Source organism: Mirounga angustirostris, unplaced genomic scaffold, assembly GCF_029215605.1.
Source record: "Mirounga angustirostris isolate CCGP_5_RB_7025 unplaced genomic scaffold, mMirAng1.0.hap1 SCAF_1, whole genome shotgun sequence".
Classification (NCBI taxonomy): Eukaryota; Metazoa; Chordata; class Mammalia; order Carnivora; family Phocidae; genus Mirounga; species Mirounga angustirostris.
The window spans coordinates 212426119-212434570 of NW_026991709.1; the positions used below are offsets into that span (position 1 = coordinate 212426119).

The window sequence follows — 8452 nt, forward strand, 5'->3', positions numbered from 1 at the left end:
AAATATGAGCCTGGAGATACAGGCTTATGGGAGGTCTCAGTTGGAAACTGGCTTGGAAAATGTGAATGACATTGGATGGATTTCCAACTGTTTGAGATATGTGTAGCAGAGATTGCTAGCTATCCTCAGCAAATGTTCTCTCCTTCTCCCTCAGCACTAGAACCCTCGATTTTTAGCTGAGCACATCTGACCTCAGAAACAATATTCCAATAAATCATGCACCATATTGGACCATGTGGGCGAGGGTGACAGGATAGTCAGCAATGACATAGGAACCTGGGCCCTGCCATCATGAGACACCAAACCCTCCCTGAACTGCATAGACCCAGACAGTTATGTGACATAAAATAAATATATTCAAGTTTTTTTTTACCAGAAAAATTAAGTTGGATTTTTCACATAGCAAAATTCACAGATCTTTTTTTTTAAATATTTTATTTATTTGACAGAGAGCAAGACAGCGCAAGAGAGGGAACACAAGCAGGGGGATTGGGAGAGGGAGAAGCAGGCTTCCCACGGAGCAGGGAGCCGGATGCGGGGCTTGATCCCAGTACCCTGGGATCATGACCTGACCGAAGACAGACGCTTAATGACTGAGCCACCCAGGTGCCCTGCACAGATCTTAATTAAGTGCATGGATCAAAGATTTTTGGCAACTATACACCCATATAGTCAATACCCTAACCAAGATAGGTAACATTTTCAGAACCCCGGACAGTTCCCAGGACCTCTTTCTGATGGATTCCTACCCACTCCAGAGGCACCCAATGCTCTGACTTCTTTTTTTTTTTTAAAGGTAATCTCTACGTCCAACATGGGGGCTCAGTCTCGTGACCCCAATATCAAGAGTCACATGCTCTGCCAACTGAGCTAGCCAGGTGCCCCAGCCCAATGTTCTGATTTCTATTAATATAGATTACTTTTGCCCATTGTTCAGCGTCATATAAATGGAATCATGCATATGTGTTCAAATTCTTTTTGTTCAGCATGACTTTTCTAGTCCTCTATGCTGCTGTTTATATCATTAGTTTGTTTCTTCCCCCCCCCCCAAGTGCGTACATACCATTATTTGTTTCTCCACTCACCAGTTAGTTTTGGGTTATTATGAATCAAACTGTTAAAGCTGTTTCTGTAAATTTCATTCTGTGGAAATACATATTCATTTCTCTTCTACATAAATCTAGGCATGGGATTGGTGAGCTAAAGGGGAAAAATTTATTTCCATTGTGTTTTAGAACTGTTATTTTTGAATGTATCAGAGTAACTGTAGTACATTCCTGTATATCAGTTTTCCCTGCTTCTTTGCCCCATTCTCTGGTCCCTTGACTCCTACTCTCTAGGACCACCTTCCTAATAAACCACACTGTCTGAGCCTCTATTTTCATGGATTCCCAAATTAAGATAAGTGGATACTGATCAAATATGATAAGATAGCTCAATGGGTTGTACCTTCAGTCCAGAAGCAACTCTGCGGGTGCTGGTTCATGTTTATAGGTGTGTATGGGTTCCATCCTTCTGTGTCTGGTGAAGGTAATGGGGCTCAGACACCAGCATTCATATCTCAACTGAAGACTTGCTAAGTACTAGCACTTAGCTGGGCATGAGGGGATATGAAGATGAAACTCATGAGATTAACTGAGGTGTCTCCCCAGAGGTCTTTTGGGGGGGACATAAAAGGTTGGTGGGGTCTTTTTAAAAAGGATTTATTTTGGGGGTACCTAGGTGGCTCAGTCGGTTAAATGTCTGCCTTTGGCTCAGTTCATGATCCCAGGGTCCTGGGATCAAGCCCCACATCAGGCTCTCTGCTCATTGGGGGGTCTGCTTCTCCTTTGGCCTCTGTGATCACTTTCACTCTCTCTCAAATAAAATAAAATCTTTTTTTAAAGATTTTATTTATTTATTTGATAGAGACACAGCGAGAGAGGGAATACAAGCAGGGGGAGTGGGAGAGGGAGAAGCAGGCTTCCCCCAGAGCAGGGAGCCTGATGCGGGGCTCAATCCCAGGACCCTGGGATCATGACCTGAGCCAAAGGCAGACGCTTAATGACTGAACCACCCAGGTGCCCCTAAAATAAAATCTTTTTAAAAAGATTTATTTATTTATTTCAGAGAGAGAGAGAACAGAAGCAGGGGGGAGAGGCAGAGGGAGAGAATCTCAAGCAGACTTCCCACTGAGTGGGGAGCCTGATGCCAGGCTTGATCTCACAACCCTGAGATCATGACCTGAGCTGAAATCAAGAGTAGGCTGCTTAAATGACTCAGCCACCCAGGAGCTCCTAGTGGAATCTTTTTTAATCAAAGGAAGAATTCCCTAAGAATCAGTGGAGAAACTGATCAAAATGCAGATTTCGGGATCTCCCTCCCCTCTGCTTATTGAAATTAGGAGGGTCCTGGGAATCTGCATTCTCTGTGAACTTCCCAGGTGAATCATTCTCATATTAATATTGGAGAATCCAGATAAGATGTGGTCTTGAGTGGGCTAGTTGTTTGGTGTAGCTGGTGGGACAATGATAGGCAATTACTCTCAGCAGGGAGGTCCTAGATCATGCAGGTTGTGTGAGGATATTGGGATTTTATCCTGCAGGTAATGGGAGTCTTGGAAGGGTTGAAGGCAAAGCCAGGACTTGATCAGATTTGTGTTCTAGAAGACTCCTTAATGTATGTGGAGAATGAGTTGGCTGTGTGTGTTGAGGGAGGAGGGAAGAGATCACAAGATAACCAAACAGTGGTGGAGGCAGGGGGCTGGAGAAGAGGATGGATTTAACCAGAATGACTTACCTTGGGGGAATTCAGGGAAGAGGATTGGTGGATATGAAGGGGGGGGGGGTCTCTGGGATGTAGAGAGACTGCCACATTGATGGGGACACGGAAAGAGGGGCATACTGGCGGTTGGGTGCATTGGGTGTTCAATTTGGAATGATTAATTTGGAGTAAGTGTGAGACACTCAGAGTGAGACATTCACAGAACTACCAGGGTAGAATCTACTCTTTCAATGGGGTCCCTAATTGGGGGGGGCAGTATCTGGGTGTCTTCTCCTATCCAAAAGCTCTCCAGTTCCCAGAGGGTGATTCTAAATATACCAGAAAATCTCTCACAATTAGCCTTAACCCAGACATTGAACCCCCTCTCCCCACCCCATTCATGAACCGCCTCTGGCATTTAGGTGTCTTGTAATCGTATTTTCTCTGCTTGTTAATGGACCCACTGAGGCAGTACTCCTGGGAGAGAGAAAGATTTCATTTGTCTGGGGCTGAAGAGGGAGACAGGGGTTGCTGGAGCTAATGAGGAATCAATGCCTTGTAATTGCTAATTAAATGAGCCTGGCTCTCTCCTGGGGCTATTAGTTGGCTGGCTGGCCCTTGAGTGTCCACAAATTTAATTATACTCCCCAATAAACACCTGCAGCAACCATCACCCTATGGTATCTCTGTTGGGGAGACCAAGGAGAAGCAGGATCTCTATGTGTGTGCTGAAGCCATCAATTCACTTATTGATTGATGCATTGGTTTATTCTCTGATGCCTTTGTTGATTCAACAAATGTTTATTGAGCACCTGCTGTGTGCCAGGTCCTGAATTGGGTGCTGGGGACACAGCAGTGAAAATACAAACACAATCTCTGCCTTCATGGAGCTCACAGTATAATGGTGACACAGACAGTCCTGCAGACAGATAACACAAAAATAACTGAAGTGATGGAGAGAAGATATCCCAGGTCTATGAGAATGTATAATATCGACTTGACACGGGGAGGGGGGCAGTGTGAGGCAACAAGGAAAACTTCCCTCAACGACATGAAACTTGGGTAAGAAGGTAGCGTGAGCAGTGGGATGCTGTGGGGGGGCAGAGCTTTCCAAGCTGAGGGAATAGCAAAGGCTCTAAGGCTAGAACAAACTTGCTGTGGTGTCTGTGACTTGATTAGGATGTCATAGGGAATTGGGGGTGAGTCTTGTTGAGGTCACAACTCACCTACCAGGCACAAACTTACATCTGTCCTATAATTGGTACATGGAACTGATGGCAGGATAGGGGAGAAAAATATCATTCCCGGAAATGTTATTGAGAAGTCTCCAAAGAATTCTGGCCTAGGGAGGGCTTCAAATGCCATTCCTTCACCGATTTCCCCAGGAAAGTGTAGTAAGATGGGTATGGTCCCTGGGTTCAGACTCAGATACTTTGTATCTCCTGGCCTGTGGGAGTGTACAAGTAACATGGTCGATACAATATATGGACATTGCTGTATATTTATGGGGTGCATGCCCCTGTTTTATTCCCTCCCTTATCCCTGTGCCATGGAATTAGCCAGCCCTCCCCCTAGATGTAAGTTGTTCTCTGATCCCCCGTCCCCCACGCTTGCTTGTCCACCTCAGGCGGAGGTCGATGGGAGTCCACGCTATGAGGAAGCTGTGACTTGTTGTCATAGTACATCAGAACAACAAAATCACTAGTCTTCCACACAGCACTAGACCACAACCACTCCAGTCTTCTTCGCCCCCTCTGCCCCACATCTGAGATCCCCCCACCCAGCTCTTACCCCTCACCTGAGCCAAGCCATAACATCCGGGCTTCCTGCTTCTCCACTGCCTCCTCTTTTCCGTTCCTGGTCCCCCTGGATAGAGGCAAGGTCTGATTTCCAAGGGCCCTACTCCCACCCAGGCATGTCAGAAACATGAAATTTGGAGTTGGACGCATGTGGGGTTGACTTGCAGCTTCATTCACCTTTGGGTGCCACTCTCTGGGTCTCAGTTTCCTCAAGTGTCACCTGGGCATAAAAACACCCATGTCCTAGGGTTGAAGATGGCATATAATGTATATAAAACGCTTGGCGCAATGCTTCTACAGAAGTCTGGAAAGAGCACAACAACGTCATCTTGGCAAGCGCGCGTTCCCCCACAGTCCTACCGATTGGCCGCCTCACCTGTTCGGAATTACAGATTTATGTGTGCGGTTTCATTTCACGTGCTGATCTAGAAAATAATTCGTTGAAACATCCATTAAATGAGGGGCAAGTCTCCAGAAGCGAAAGACGTCTCAGACCACCCTCTCTTCCCCAGGCAGGGTGCGAGGTCTCCCTGGTTACCAGGGAAGCTGTCCGGTTTCCTGGTGCTGAAATGAAGTCGGCCCGCGAACCCCGCTGGAAGCTGTCCGGAGCTCTGGTGCTGAAGCAGATCGCGGTTCCCTGCGCGGACCCCGAGAGGCGCTGTCCGCGTCTTCGGTTCCGAAACAGAGAGCCATTTCCTTCCGTGGTGGTCGGAGAGCTGTCCTCAGCCTCGGTTCTGAAGAAAACTTGCTTCCCTCTCCTCCCTTGGGTCACCCCATTCCCCTCTGTTCTCTATCCCTCTGACTCTCCCCCTCCCCCAGATTTCTTTATCTTTCGATTCTCTTCCCGGGGCGCTTCATAATGGCAGTGGGGGAGACACGGAGAGGTCGCAACCAGTACTCATACCTACTCCCCACCTCGTGGCTGTCCCTAGACTTACCTCCCAGGTAGTCAGCCCTGTTGGCCTCCCGCTTTCCAGACCGCCAACTTTGCCGTCTTTGTCACTTTCTTGGAAGATGTCCATGCGCTGATCTGTAAACCGGCCCCATCCCCGGGGGTCCCTGGTCCCTCAGACCACCCCTCCCCCACGGGGCAGTGGCCTTTCCTCTGTATGCCTCACCTGCTTCCAATCTTGTGGGCAGATGCAGGTGACCAGTGGCTGCCGAGGCAGGGACGTGCACTTTTATGGGCTTTGGGGAAGGCGGAGCACCGGGAACCCGAGGAGGGGCTTCACCAGACGGCCAATGGGACTCCGCCTGGAATGCATCTCCAAAGATTACCTCATAGGCTGTGGTCTCGGCTTCAGAATAAAAGTCTGGCATCTGCCCAAAAACTGGGTTGGGATTTCCTAGAGTGGGGAGGAGCACTCACTGTGATCCTCAGGGTCTCCCCACTTGGCTCAAATTCCTCCTGGGTCTCTCACATCCAGCTCGGCCCAGAAGCCCTGGCTGGTACCTGCTTCTTCTCATCTCCACATTGTGCTATAGCTGACTCAGGAGAGAGAAAACTAGTAAACTGAGTTGGGGAAAGAACAGGGCAGGTTCAGAATATTTAAGTTCAGTTCCAGATAGGGAAACTGAGGTCTGTGAGAATGGAGGGTTCAGAAGAGCCTGGGGCAGAGGTGAGTCTCAAGACCAGATCTTTTGATTCCTCAGCTCAGAACCCACTTCATAACTTAGTTTATTGTTTTGCTTTACTGAGCAGGCTCTGAGTAAAAAAACAACCAAGCTTGAGTTCAAATCCAGATATTTTTCCTTCCTGCTGTGGGACTTTGGGCACAGTTGAACCTCTTTGTGCTTCAGTTTCCTCACCTGTGAAATGATGATAATGGTAGTACCTTCTCAGAGCATTGTGATGAGAAATTCATGATATGGTGCGGATGGTTGTTAGAAATAAATAATATGGGGGGCTCCTGGGGGGCTCAGTTGGTTAAGCGGCTGCCTTCGGCTCAGGTCATGGTCCTGGGGTCCTGGGATCGAGCCCCGCATCAGGCTCCCTGCTCAGCAGGAAGCCGCTTCTCCCTCTCCCTCTGCCTGCCTCTCTACCTACTTGTTCTCTTTCTCTCTATCTCTCTGTCAAATAAATAAATAAAATCTTTAAAAAAAAAAAACCAAAGAAATAAATAATGTGGGCCAGGACTAAGATAAGCAAACTACCTGCCACAGGTGTAGAAATTCAAGACGGCACCAAAAAAACTCAGTAATCAAGATAAATAATGTTTCAATGCAATGGTTTTTTTTATTTTTAATTTATTTATTTGAGTGAGAGAGAATGAGAGATAGCACGAGAGGTAAGAGGGTCAGAGGGAGAAGCAGACTCCCTGCTGAGCAGGGAGCCCGATGTGGGACTCGATCCCAGGACTCCAGGATCATGACCTGAGCTGAAGGCAGTCGCTTAACCAACTGAGCCACCCAGGCGCCCCTCAATGCAATGTTTTAAGGAATCAAAATTAATGTAAAAAATCGGCAATGAATACATTATCAAAATTTTAAATAAAGATAGGATCCGCGTTACTGATTTTTCCTTTTACCTCAGGCTCCAGTGCAGCTTGGCATGGCAATAGAAACATTGTCTAGACATGGTAAGTTTCCCAATAATGAAGCTATTATTATTTTCTGAGACGTTCCACCCCTTTACCTAATCAACCAACTTCTGTTGTATTATGGGTTTTGGGGAAGGCGGAGCACCGGCCTTGAATTCAACAACCAAGCTTGTCTTTAGGGAGGGTGAAGACATGAAAGTATAACTATACTCAGATGTAGTATTTTGACAATAGAGGGATTTGTGTCCTAGCTTGTGCTCTCCCAGTATGAAAGTCCCCTAAAGGGGCTGCTCATTTTGTGGAATTTGAACTCACAAATGAGCCGTCTGAATATCACCCATGGAACCAGGAGCATCAGATGAGGCACTTAGCATTTGTCAACTATGAAGCCCCATCCAAGGGTTAATTCCAGTGATGCACTGGGGAAAGTTTCAGTCAAATCCATGGGGAGTGGCTGCAGAAGCTATGTGGAATTCTGACACATAGTAGGTACTTAACAAGTCCACTGTCAAGTGTGTGATTCCAGTGAGCTCATCTGAAACGCTCTAATTCCTCCATTCTGCTTCCCACTCAGAGGCCAGTTATGGCTTCACAGTTCCAAAAGGAGGAACAGGGAGCTTGCTACAAAGGGAAGAAGAATAAATGGGCATGCAGCCTGGAGATAGCTGCCTTGTTTGTTTATTTGTTTTCCCCCTTTTTCTTTTAACCATTTTATTTATTTATTTATTTTAATGTTTATTTATTTGAGAGAGAGAGAGAGAGAGAGAAAGAGAAAGAAAGGGCACAGGGAGGAGGGGCAGAGGGAGAGGGAGAGAGAGAATCTCAAGCAGACTCCCCGCTGAGCCCGACTCGGGGCTCGATCTCCTGACCCTGAGATCATGACCTGAGCCTAAATCAAGAGTCAGATGCTTAACCAACTGAGCCACCCAGGCGCCCCTAACCATTTTATTGTGAAAAAAAAAAAAAATTCCAACCCACAGGAAAGTTGCAAGAATCGTGCAATGAACTTCCATGTCATCTTTATCTAGATTCACCCACCCATTGTTAACATTTTGCCACATTTGCTTTATCTTTGTCTATTTCTTTACGTATATCTTTGTATCTGTCCCAATCCTGTAAGTTGCAAACAAAACTGCCCCTTCATTCCTAAATACTTCAGCATGCATCCCCCAAGATCAAGGACAGTCTCCTATGTAACCCTAATTTAATGATCAGCCAATAAGTTAAAATTGTTACAACACTCCTGTCTAATCGCTGGCCCACATTCCAGTTTCACCAGTCATCCCAATATTGTCCCTTATGGCATTTCTCCCCAAGCTGGGATCCAAATCAGGATCATGCGTTGCTTTTCATCATCCTGTGTTTCCCGTC

At 46.7% G+C, this 8452-nt stretch overlaps 1 long non-coding RNA gene across 1 annotated transcript; it reads right to left on the bottom strand.

Annotated features, from left to right (window-relative positions):
* Window positions 1-2071: 2071 nt before the first annotated feature.
* On the bottom strand, window positions 2072-5682 carry LOC135362365 (uncharacterized). The gene is made up of 4 exons (XR_010406966.1): window positions 5480-5682; window positions 4918-4966; window positions 4541-4784; window positions 2072-4189 (listed from the first exon to the last, which is right to left on the bottom strand). It is a non-coding gene; the product is annotated as an uncharacterized LOC135362365 (long non-coding RNA).
* Window positions 5683-8452: the final 2770 nt, after the last annotated feature.